This window comes from Lissotriton vulgaris, chromosome 10 (assembly GCF_964263255.1).
Source record: "Lissotriton vulgaris chromosome 10, aLisVul1.2, whole genome shotgun sequence".
Taxonomy (NCBI): domain Eukaryota; kingdom Metazoa; phylum Chordata; class Amphibia; order Caudata; family Salamandridae; genus Lissotriton; species Lissotriton vulgaris.
Genome location: NC_141698.1, coordinates 141,440,947 through 141,454,397, shown reverse-complemented (window position 1 = coordinate 141,454,397; position 13,451 = coordinate 141,440,947). Strand labels below are relative to the sequence as shown.

Here is a 13,451-nt window from a genome sequence, read left to right as displayed (position 1 = left end):
TGTTTTTGTGAATATAATAGGGTATCACGATCATAAAATCGTGCTCTCTTATAAGCTCCTCTCACCAAGCGGTTGGGATACCCCCTTTCAATGAATTTAAGTTTCATTTTCTCTGCCTGCGTGTCAAAATCTCTTATATTTGTGCAGTTCCGCCTAACTCTCAAAAATTGAGAGAAGGGGATGCTGTCCCTTTGGCAGCGCGGATGGTAGCTCTTAAAATGTAAAAGGGTGTTTCGCGCAGTGGGCTTCGTAAAAAGTTCTACTTCGAGGATGCCGTCTTTGTTTTGAATATTTATGTCCAGGAACTCAACTTTGTTCTCATTTGTATGTGCGGTGAATCTTAAATTTTCATCTGTAAGATTCAACCACAGTAAGAATTCATGTAAGGTCTGTCTCCCATTGGTCCATATAAAGAATATGTCGTCAATATAACGATACCAATGAGAGACAGACTCGAAAAATGGTGCCACCTCATTATAAATGAATTTATTCTCAAACATGATCATATAGATGTTTGCGATCGACGGGGCCATAGAAGCCCCCATGCTTACTCCCTTAATTTGTAAATACAAATCCTCTCCAAATTCGAAAAAATTTTCCTTCAGAACCAGGGTCAAACAGTCTCTAATAAATGATTTCGAGCAGGGAATTTTATGGAGATCGATGAACCACATTGTTGCCTCGATTGCTTCTGTTTGCGGTATATTACTATACAGAGACTCCACGTCAAGAGTCACCAAAATATCATTACCTTCATTGAAGGCCAAATTCTCTACTTTTGTAATCATGTCACCGGTGTCCTTCACATATGACTTCGATAGAGAGATATATGGACGTAAGACCTGATCTAAATACTTGGAGAGGGCCTCCAGAGGTGTTCCAATCGTAGAGACGATAGGGCGATATGGCGGATTTAGTAGGTCCTTATGGATCTTAGGAAGACCATAAATACAGGAAACCTTCCTTTCAGATTTATTTAGAAATTCGTATTCTTTCTTATTTATTATGCCTTCGTTTACAGCTTTCGTAGTTAATCTCTCGATTGTTTTGACTATTCTCTCTGTTGGGTTAGATTTAATTTTCTTATAGAAAATAGGGTTGTTTAGCATTTGGGTCATATTTTTTTCATATGTATTGCAATCAATCACCACTATACCTCCTCCCTTATCGCTGTTTTTAATCACTAAGGTATCGTTGTGTCTAAACCTTTCAAGGGATTCATGTTCTTCTTTTGAAATATTGTATCTGGGTTTCGGTATGAATCTCAGGGCTTGATCCAATCGTTTTAATACTACTCTTTCAAATATACCTACTTCTGGTCCTACTTGATGTAAAGAGGGAGTAAAGGTAGATGGTAAAGCGACAATATTGTTACTCATGTTATCTAAATCCATTGGGTCACATTTAGCAGGAAGCTAGATCTGCATCCAGAAAGCGTGTTATTTCTCATTTGGTGCAAATATGTTTGGTCGTTTTTGAGCAATTAATGCTTTAAAATGTTGTATATATCAATCCATGGAGGATCCATGGACCTGACAGATCTGAAGCTGAGATCTGATTGACTGCCACCGGATCAAAAACAATATGGCAGTATACATCTTAGGACTTCGGACCAAGTCCTGAGTGCTAGAAAAGAAGAAAAAAAGTGTTATTTCTCATTTGGTGCAAATATGTTTGGTCGTTTTTGAGCAATTAATGCTTTAAAATGTTGTATATATCAATCCATGGAGGATCCATGGACCTGACAGATCTGAAGCTGAGATCTGATTGACTGCCACCGGATCAAAAACAATATGGCAGTATACATCTTAGGACTTCGGACCAAGTCCTGAGTGCTAGAAAAGAAGAAAAAAAGTATAAGGGGCAAAGTAGGGACCCCCATCTACCAGGGCTTGCATCACTACAAAGAGAATGAGCACAATTAAGAAGGAGAGGGGGAGTGTGGGGCCTCTCACTGAGCCCTGGAAGATCCTGAGGACCCCATCCCCTGGGGTGGCATATAATTATAGGGAAGGGGGGCATGGACTGCTCTCCCAAAGCCTGTAAAGGCCTAGGGAACCCCCTCCAGGTGCTGAATCATTAATTTAAAGGATAGAAGGGCACACGCCTCCCTAGTCTGTAAAGACCCCTGGGACATAAACTCCTAGGGTCGGCCTCCCCTCCCAGAGCCTCCTAAGGCCTTGTGGGCCCCATCCCTGGAGCGGGGACACTGGCTGCGTCCTGGGGAGCCCACCCTCAGGACACATAAGTTTTCCCATCGACAAGAGCGCAGTCAGGGAAACTTCTTTTCTCCCACCTGTCAGGAGCTTTGAAAATGCTCCAACAGGATGGGAGCAGGCATATGTTTTTCTGACCCTTGCTGTTGTGGACTGGGAAAATACAGCCCAGAGATAAGGGGGCAGATGTATCAAGATTCTGATTTGCGAATTCTAAATAGCGATTTTTTGTGAATCGCTATTTAGAATTCACAAAATGGAATGTATGTACAAAATCGCTATTTTTCAGCGATTCCTTAATATTCTTTATTTGCGAATTCGCATTTTGCGAATTCGCAAATAAAGAATAATTTCCAATGCATTCCTATGGGCCAGGAGGCCCATAGGAATGATAGTGCAATAATTCTCAAATTGGGAATTCGCAATTTGCTAATCGCAATTTGAGAATTATTTCAAGGGTGCAGGGGTGTCTCAAAGACACCCTGCTGCTCCCCTGAAATTTACATGTGTGTGCATGTGGCACACATACATGCCCCATGGGCATGTATGTGTGTCACGTGCCACCCTCACAAATGCCAAATAGGGCATTTTTAAAAGAAACCGCAAATTACCACCAACTACAAGTTGGTGGTAATTTGCGATTTCTTAACACAAATTCGCAATTTCAAAAAGATACATACATATCATTTAAGGAATCGCAAAAATTGAGATTCCTTAAATGCTATGGCAAAATAAGGAATCGCAATTTTTTGCGATTCCTTAAATTGCGATTTTTTGATACATAGCAAATCATGCTAAAAGGCCGTTTGCGAGTCGCAAATGCTGAAATTCTGCAAATTTCGGCATTTGCGAGTCGCAAAAGCCTTGATACATCTGGCCCAAGGTCTCCGGGGCCAACAAAGGTTCGGGTAGAGGGGGGCCCATGCCCCCACATCTTATAGGAAATAACATATGGGTGTCCCAGTTGGACATCGGGACACCCAAAATATATATTTTTTTAATGAATAATAAATAAGTATAAGGAGACACTAATTCATCATACAGTGCTTCCAGGGAGGAGCACCCCATAATGCCCTAAGGCATATTAAAATTGCATACGTTCATGCTTGTGGTGTTCCTAGAAGAGGCAGGGACAACCCATGCATTTTGTTTATGTTTTGTGGTGCTGCATGAAGTGCAGCAGCCGACAAAAGTAGGTCTCCCGAGCCATTAAATCCAAGGCTCCAGGAGAACTTACCATAAAGGACTCCACTCTTACCATAAAGAGTGCAATGCCCTATGTGGTTGTTTTTATTATTGTTTGTAGTGGCCTAAAAATGTTAAAAGAAAGTCTCAGAGACATGATGGGTCTGTTAAAAAAAACTCAGAGTTTTTCTTTTAATATTTTTCAGCTCACCAAATGCACTCGTAAAAATAATGTTAAAAGATAAACTCGCAGACATGCTGATTTCTTTATTAATTAAAACTTAATTTAATATTTTTATAAAGATCATTATTATTAAACAGAGCATCATGTACTTTTCCTTAAACAAAACAAAAAATTAATGAAAAAAACTGAAGGTTAAAGTGACTTTATTGTTAGGTATCGTAATAATATCATACTGTGCATTAAAAAAACATTCGAAATTCACTGTAAAAAACCTATGTAAAGTAGACGTTACAGTTAGATAAACAAATGTCAGTTAAAACAAACCATTTTAAACTAACACAACCACTGAAATTCACCATTTATAGTTATCTCAAGTAACTATAACTTGTGCCTTAATAACTTGCGCCCTCGGCATTTACTGCCAATTGCCCCACATGTTACATCTCTTATGAAATATTCGATGACATCATTGATAATATCAGTGTTACATTTCAATAATATAATTGATGACAGAACTGTGCATGACTTGGGCACAAGTTATAATAACCTTAGGGCAATTATAAATGTGTCCTTGTGTAACTCAACTGGTGCTCATGTAAAGCGCTCTGATACCTTCGGGACAAGTTCGCGCTATATAAAACTCCCCAAAAATAACAATAATAATAATTACATGTGTGGACGTCTTTTCCACCAGGGAGGAGATCCCCACACAGATAACACAGGAGAGGTGGAGATCTCCAAACTTAAGTTTGTAATTAGAATTTTAAAGTAAGTAGTACCCCACTGTAGCACTGCTTTGCGTACTACAAAACTCAGTTGGTGACTCTGGCCCCAAGGCGACAACTCTTCCTAAAATAAAATTGTATTTGCATAATCTGAACCATCCTAACAGACTTTTTGAAACTGTACTCATTTTTTCTGAGGTGGAAAGCATATGGATTCAACCATATTGCTCCACTTATGTGATTAGTGGCCTAGGAGCAATGGAATATTCTATGTTCTTCAGAACATTCTACAATTAATAGGGGAGTAAATTTGAAATGGCAAAGGCTGTCCACCATATCATTATGATCTCAGGCTATGTCTGCATCCCTTTAGCTGTCATACTGTTACAGTTAGTTTAGTCAATTTGTATCACATATATTTTGGTTGCTTTTACAACTCTAACAATTACTGTCTTTGCACGTATAACACCCCTGCAAACATTTTTCAACATCTCCCTGGAAGCAACAATGGAGTTAGGCAGTTAATTGTAGGAAAATACGCTGGTGGTGCCTGATCATGGGAAAGAAGAAGGCAGTGGGTGGTTAGACAGCGCCAATCTAGATTGGGTTGACTCCAGGGGTCATCCCAAAAAATAATGTGCATTTCAAAAGTTGGACTCATACTTTCATAAAATGCCTACATTACTGAGATTAACAAAAACAGATATTACATTTTAGAAATTTGTAGTTTTGGCAGATTTGGTGAGGAATGCTTTGTCCACACAAGGAATAATCTTTAGCCTTTCAGAGGAATAGAAGATACACCACCTCGTCAGCGGGAGATGGTTCAATCTATTGATCCTGCTTGTACAATTATCCTGCTTACATGCTTTCCATCTTTCATTGTGAGAATTCAACTTTGTGAAGAGCAGTGGACCTGAAGTTTAACTGGTGAGGAGTTGAGTTTGATCAATTTCTTTCTTTGGGAGGACAATTTTGAACATGTCCCTGCAGAACTCTACTCATTGTTAAGATGACTTTGAAATTCATCCTCAGCTCAACTTTACCACTAAGGTAATTCTTCAGAGCTCAGGGCAATGTGCAGTATTTGTGGCTGCCTCCTTCAAGGATGTCCAAGTTAAAATTATTACCCACTTGAACATGCACAAATTACATTGCAATCTTGATTTGTGATGACCTAAAATATGTTACCGAAATATATTTTCAGACACACAAAAATGGAGATTTCATGAATAACCCATTAACACATTTGTGAAAGAATTTACTGGATATGCATGTGGTCCAGACCTTTTAGTTCACATCACTAATTTAGTAAGGGATATCCTGCAGTTAGACATGCCATGAGCTTTGGAGGGACCAGGGGCATAAACCTTTTTTGGGGCCTCGCTCAGGTTTGTGTTTTAAGGAGCAGCTTTTAATTAACATGACCTAACTCTAGGGTAATGGAAACACAGTATTTGGTGCCACCTAGTGTGTTGCAGGGCTAGCTGCATTGAGAAGAAATAGAAGGCTTGAGTGGAAGTCAATTTTTATATTACGTTGAGTGCATGTGTATAGCGCACTGTCATCCGCGAGGGTATCTTGGCGCTTAGCAGGTGTATGTGCCTAGGCATGCCTATGGTAGGTTGGTTAATTGAAAAGCCAGGTCTTTAGTTTCCTACAGAATTCTAGAAGAGAGGAGGAGACTGATGTGGAGTGAAAGTCGTTCCATCCTTTAGGAGAGATATAAGAGAACGCTCATCCTTCTCATCTGGTTCAGTATATGCGTGGATGTGTGCGAGTAGGAGTCCTGCTGAGCAGAAGTGTCTGGGTGGTTGGTGGAAGGAGATGTGACTGTTCAGGTAGGTGGTGGCTGAGTTGTATATTTCCTTGAAAGTACTTTTGAAGAATTTGAATTGAGTGTGTTTGTGAATCCGAAGGCAATGTAGTTCCCTGAAGTGTGGTGTGATGTGAGTTATGTGAGGGAGGTTGAGGCTGAGTTTGGCTGCCGAGTTCTGGATGGTTTGTAGTCTTCTACTGAGTTGTTTGGTGATCCTCAAGTAGAGGGTGTTCCAAGAGTCCAACTTGCTGGTGACTAGGGCATGAGTGACAGTTTTTCTAGTGTTGCTTGGGGGCCATTTGAAGACCTTCACCATCATCTTCAGGGTGTGAAAGCAGGATGCAGTGATGTCTTGATATGTGCGGTGTTGATGATTATTCTGAGGTTCCTGGTGTGGGTTTTCGGTGTTAGTGTAGGTTTCAGTTCAGCCGGCCACAAGTTTGAGACCCATGTTGAGGTGTTCTTGCAGAAGATCACATTTTCTGTCTTGTCTGTATTGTGCTTGAGAAAGTTGGCTTTTATCCAGTCAGTGACTTTTGTCATGCATGGTGTTGAACTTGTTTCTTGTGTCGGGGGTCTTGTCAGAGAGGGAGAGTATGAGGTGCATTCCATCTGCGTAGAAGAGGGTGTTGATGTTGGGTGCACAGATGACTTCGACCAGAGGGATCATGCATGTATTGAAGAGGGTGGGACTAAGAGATGAGCCTTGAGGCACTCCGCAGATGAGTTTGAAGGCTGCCAAGGAGCAAGCTGCCAGGCTCAAGCTGGCAACTTGTGTCCTATATGTGAAGAAGGGGCAGATCCAGCAGAGAGTGGGTCCTTTGATGCCAATCTAATGGAGGGGCCTGATGAAGATAGGATGTGGGACCTTGTCGAATGGTGCAGAGTGGTCGAGGAGATTGAGGGCTGCCTCGTCTCCTCTGCCAAAGATCATGTGTCTGTAGCGGCGATGTGCGCTGTTTCTGTACTGTGATTGGGCCTAAATCCGGACTACGTGGCATTAAAGAGCTGGTGGTTGCTGAGGTGGTCAGTGAGGTATAAGTTGAATACTTTCTTTAATTTCTCTAAGACCTTTGGCAGGTATTGTAGGAGGGACATGAGTCTGTAGATAGTGTGGCTGGGCCAGAGGATGGTTTCATGAGCTGGGGTATGATGGTGGTATGTTTCCAGGGAATGTGGCTGAGTCGATGGAGGCGTTGAGGATGGGTGTTAGTGCTTTTCAGATCCTTAGGAGTCCTTTGGTAAAAGTGTGGTGGGGGCAAAGGTCAGATGGAGCACCCAGAGTGAATGCTCTTCACAGTAGAAGTTATTGTTAATGTAGTGACATCAGGCTACATGGTCAGGGTTGTAATTGGTCAACTGAAATTCCCAGCTGGTCAACTGCAGCCCACTGTGCTCTGCCTTACACACTTCGATCATTAAACCCCTGCTTGGTACTTTAACGCTAGGGATGTATTCCCTCGAGACAGATTCCTACCGTGAAGCCCACATGTGACAGCGATTCCCGCGTTGCCATGGGATACTATCAGTGCCCCATTGCTTTAACCTGTTTGATCCGATATCAAACAGCAAAGAGAATAAAAATGAAAGATATATTCTTGTCTAATTCCCTCGTTTTCTTTTGAAAGCTGTAGGAAGTTCAAAGACTCACACCACACGGAAACGGGGGAGGTGGAGAAGAGAGCAGCGGCGGTGACAGCGCCTGCTGGGAAATGGAAAGCAGGCCACTGCAGTTTTTGAGACATGTGGTGACTGAGCGGAGGGAGAGCTGTTTTAAATCTTACCGGAGCTAAAGCCCAATTAAACTACCGTTTTCCTAGAAAAGCTTGCGAATCGTCTGTCATGCGCTGCTGTTTTTTAGGTCAGTGCCGCGCAAGAGCTCGGCTGAACGACCGCATTTTATTAAATTGGACGGCTAGCAGACCCCCCCCCCCCCCCCCCCCCCCCCTCAGAATCTTGGGTGGTGGAGGGAGCCCACTGGAAAAGGAGGAATTGTTTGTAAGAGGGGCGCACCTCGAATTCCCCCGCTGACGTATGTGTGAGGACGAGTCGGAGGTACGAATCCCAGCAACTGCAGCTCCACTCTGTAGAATGCTGATATAAAGTCAGACATTATAGGGCTACTGTTCCACGTGGCCTTTAATTGAGGGACTTAACACTGTACTGCACCGTCGGGGCTTGTATTTACCAGAATGTGGAATAACATGGGGCAAACATGGTAACACCAGGGGCCTCATATATGAGGCTGTGCGTCACTTTTACGCCGCCGGTGCTTCACTTTTTGTGACGCACCAGTGGTGTAAAAAATGCGCCTTGTTGCGCCATATTTTCAAAGTGAAGCATCTAGGTAGATGCGTCACTTTGTAAACCCCTGCGCCAGGTATAATGTATGCAAGGGGGGCGTATTGACGCAAGAAAGGACATAGAAGTGATGCATTGAAATCTATGAGATTTCACTGTGTCACTTCTAGGACGCCGGTGCGTCAAAATCTTGCGCCTGCCTCACAGCAGGCGTAAGACTGAAGCAGGCCCTTTCACATGGGGCTTGCCCCATGTGAAAGGATGCATTGCTGGAGTTGCGTCACTTTTGTGACACACTCCAGCAATGTGTCACTTTTGCGCTTACAGATACGTCAGAAATACTGACGTATCTGTAAATCCTTGTGCAATGATGCGTCATATTGTAAATATGACGCATCATTGGGGTCGCAAGGAGGGAGCAATGAAAAGTGACGCATCGCTGTTTTCTCGCAGCGATGTGTCACTTTTCATAAATAAGGCCCCCTCTGTTTTCTGTAATTTGACGCTGTCAAACTTAGAATTTGTGGTATGTTACACACAAATTCCGTTAGGTTTCTTCCAGCAGAATTCTTTATTTTTATTTTTTATGTTCACCACTGCTCATTTATTAAGTTACCCCACATTTTTCACTTATTGTGCTATTGCCAACTGCTACCTACTCCTTTTTTTTATTATTTATTTTTATATACTGTATACAATGGAGCAAAAGTGAGGTTTTACTGCACCTAATATAATCCCGTTTTGAAAACAAACTCCTATGTGTGTGCTCTAATAGGGAGTAGCATCAGTCGCAGAGTCCTTGACTTCGAGACTAACGGCAGCTACTATTTACAGACACACAAAATGGCAAAAGTGAGGTGGCAGGTGCCATAGAAATAAGCATAGGTAATGGCATACACTTTTGTACAGCAAATAAAGATTTAATCTCACTTCACTAACAGAGAACACATTTACAGCCACAACAGCAGCAGTAAAAACAGACCTATTAGAAATAGCAGGCATAGAGCAGCTGCAAGCAGCAGCTAATCAATGTTTCACCACACATACACAAACAAAACAGGAAGCAGCAATGCAAACCTACCCACACCACACAACAGTGCAGCCTGCAATCAAATACACGGAATAGAAAAAGCACAGTTGTCAGTAGTGGACGCTTCTTTACACCGTCAAAATAGGTGCAGAACTCGCCCACGCCTCCTTCCCTCACAGACCAGGTACAGCACGGGTGCAGCACTGCGAGCGTCCCTCCCACCCCTCAGAAGAGTCATACCTCGTAAGAAGCACAGCAAGAGTCCCCTGCACACACAACATGTACAGCAGGAAAGAACCAGGGGGATATTTGCTCCCTACCTCAGAGAAACGGTATAAGACTGCTATTAGAAAGCATTCTCTCCCTCACAGCATTCTCTACCTCACAGGACAAATACAGCACAACAGCAGCCATATAAGTGGCCTCCAAAATGTTCATCTTGCCTCGCTTGCCGGTTAACCCTTGCAAGTGGCGCATATGGCCGGTGGAGAAGATGAAATTCTATATAAGTGTGGGTATGGATTTTTAAGGTTTATTGTGGGTATAGGTTTTTGGGTGGCAAGAGTAATATTAGGGTTTAGGGTGGGTATTTTTTTAGGTGGCAAGGGTAATTTTAGGGTTTCTAGTGGGTATGGGTTTTTGCGTGGCAAGGGTCATTTTAGGGTTTACGGTGGGTATGGGTTTTTGGTTGGCAAGGGTAAGTTTAGGGTTTAGGGTGGGTATGGGGTTTTGGGTGTCAAGGGGAATTTTAGGGTATAGAGAGTATTTGGATCTTTGGGTGGCAAGTATAATATTAGGGTTTAGGTGGGATTGGGTTTTCGGGTGTCAAGGGTGAATTTAGGGTTTAGGGTGGGTATGGTTTTTTGGGAGGCAAGGGTAGTTTTAGGGTTTAGGGGGTATGGGTTGAGGGGTTGTGGGGTTTTAAGGAAATATATTTTTATATATATATATATGTGTGTGTGCGGATTTTATATATATATATATATATATATATATATATAGTGTTCATACTTACTTGCAAAATACTTATATTTTCAAACTCAACCTTGATCACGTATATGCCTTTATCAATCATGCTATCACAATGAAATTTGTTGTAAAGGCACATGCTTGGTAACATTTTGAGTTGTAACAGCATTTGCGGTTTTTACAACGGAGTTGTAATAGCATGTGTTGTAATGGCATGCGTTGTGCCATCATACATTCAAAGAGTACTGCTAGCATGGTGTAGTTGCCTGCTCCCCCCTAAGAGCTCCCCCCTGCGTAGGCTTACCAACAGGCAGGCTAGACCCGGGCACCAAAATAAAAGTGACATATATTAGTGAAGCACATAGCTATATAAGTGGTAATATATCAAAAATAAACAGTAAAAACCGGCACACCTGGCCATAAAACCAGCCAAAAACTACTAAAAAAACAGCCCACACACTGATCTGTCAGACCAACCCATCAGGCACTGCCTGATTACCCTGTAGGCCAGACCGACCCTGCCTACAGGCAGCTTTAACAGCCTGTTGACGAATACCTATTGTCTATATTACAGCAATGCTTACAGAGGGCTCTGAGTCAGTCAAGATTCCATAGCTCTATTGTCTATCTCTGTTCAGTGCTCCTAATTAGTTACTTTCCTCCCTATTTTTTTTTGTCTCACCCCTGGAGCATAGCTTCTACAGCATCACTTTGGATCATGAGTTGTATAGCTTGCCACTGCTAACATCAAGGAATAATTTTTCATTTTCATTTTTATTTATTTTCTTTTTCATTTCATTTTCCATTTTTCTTTTTTTATTTTCATGGGAGCGCATTGCCTTCTTCTCTCTTGTTCAATTTGCTGAAAAGCACTCTTCCCCACCATTCTACTCATCTATTGCTCCCCTGCCCTCCATCACCCACACTGATGGATTTCATACCTTTTAGCTTTAAAAAAAATGTTTTCATATTTGAGGGCCTGACAATTGCACATTGCTACTGGACTATTTGCTGTTTTTGGTTTTTGCAGCATCACACACAGACTTTTTGATCTTCTTTTAATTCACCATTCTAAAATGGCCGTTGGCATCTCTGAATGGCAAATGAAACTTAAAAGGAAAATAAAAAATGTGTGGAAGCGCATTACAGTGTACGAATGAGCATTGGTGGCAATCTTGGAGTGCTTTTTCTTAGTTAAAATATAATTCCAGTGATGCACCTGCAGCCGCCTTGGAATATTTTTTTCTCTTAAATACAAAACATTTTGAAAATAGTTGAAGCCGTGTCACTAACCTTGCAAATGCATGCAAGTGCATCTCTCCCACATTGGAATGTTTTTGAATAAGAAAACGCTTTTCAAAATGGCCACGCTTGCAAAAGTATGCACGCATTGTACTGCACTAACATTCAGTTTGAAATTCTTTTAACACCGTTCATGCAAACAAACATTGGAAAAGCCAACAAGTCAGCACATGTCTTTTAATGTCAAGACATATTGGCTTAGCCAATGCTTGTTTGGCCTGTATACATATAGCTTTGAAAAATTGGCATACCTCATGTCAGTGCAACACTTGATATTCAATACACAGAGGGCTTCAGGTCAGCCCCTTTTGCCTTATTTAGGCATTGGTGCACTAGGCCGAGGGTCATTGTTTGGCGCAGGCTACAGCTTTCCAGAGATGTTACATTTTTGCCATTAAGTTTGTCTCTAATACGCAGTACACAAAGCAGTTTTCACACTACTCACGGACAGTGAACAGCCTTTAAGACGCGGCTGTTACACCGCATGCCGTTTCAACGCGGTTTTTAAAATGCAAGTCGTTACCACGACTTGCGCTGGAGGGCGCTGAAGGACAAGGAATTATTATTTTTTTTTTTTTAATTTTTTAAAACCTTTATTGTGAAAGAGCACACAGCTATTCAGCCTAACATCCCGGAGGCAAGACAGCAAAGAATCAGGAGGAGAAAAGTGCAAGGTGATTCACATCAGAACATTGCAGGTTGTTTTGTATTTTTATTTATAAGAAAGATAACTAAACCAAGAGAAGAAACGCCAAAGGGCGCGTGAGAGTGGCAATGGAGCATCAGAAACGGGAAGGAGTCGGCTACAGGTAGAGGGGGACAGGTAGAGAATCGAGAAAAAGAACAAATAGTAGGATGGGGGGGGTAGGAAAAGGCAGGAGAAATACATACAGCATAAAACAGTTGGTGTCACAGGTTTAAGGTGATAGGTGCTCGTCCTGAGGGACAGGTTCCGGTGGTAGACACACATCTCCCCTATATGCATTCCATGCCCCCCACACTTTATTCCATGTCTGTGGCCTCCCCCTGGCAACGTAGACCGTCTTTTCTCTGAACATGCACCAATCCATGTTGGCTTTCCATTGTACCACCAGGGGGGCTGTAGCAGCACCCCACTTTTGAGCAATATCGCGCTTGGCAACCATATTGCCCAACGTCACCCAACGAGTCTGCGCCGTGTTGTGATCAGATGGTTCCCAAACATTAAGGAGGCACCGCCGCGCCTCCGCTGCCAACACCACACCAGTTACCTCTCCCATTATACGGTGCACTTTCGCACAGTAAGGGGCAATGACGGGGCACTCCCAAAGAATATGTAAGAAGGTTGCGAGAGCCCCACAACCTCGACGACAAAGGCCATCGGACGAGAACCCCATGTGTAAGAGCCGAGGGCCGGTGACATAGACCCGGTGAAGAATTTTGAACTGCACCAGTCGGAGACGTGAGGAGATAGCGACCTCCTTAGGGAAGGACACTACACTCTGCCAGTCCTTGGTCTCGCAAGCGCAGGAGGAGATCAGTGCGCACATTAATCAATTTCTTGTAGGACAGGGAAATAGCACTGTCAGGCACATGGCCATCCAGTATCCTGTCCTCCAAGGGGGTGCTCTCGGGGATCTCACCCTCCGTCGGCCTGGCGGAGAGCAGCGCGTGTCTCAGCTGGGCGTAGCGGAAAAACTCCGAAGCGCCCAAATGGTATTCGGTCTGCAGTTGGGGAAAG

General features: G+C 42.8%; 1 protein-coding gene across 1 annotated transcript in view; it reads left to right on the top strand.

Moving 5' to 3' along the window:
* The window catches only part of CACNA1H (calcium voltage-gated channel subunit alpha1 H), a 1,502,131-nt gene that overhangs the window by 801,473 nt on the left and 687,207 nt on the right, over positions 1-13,451 (top strand). The gene's annotated exons all lie outside the window — the stretch shown is intronic.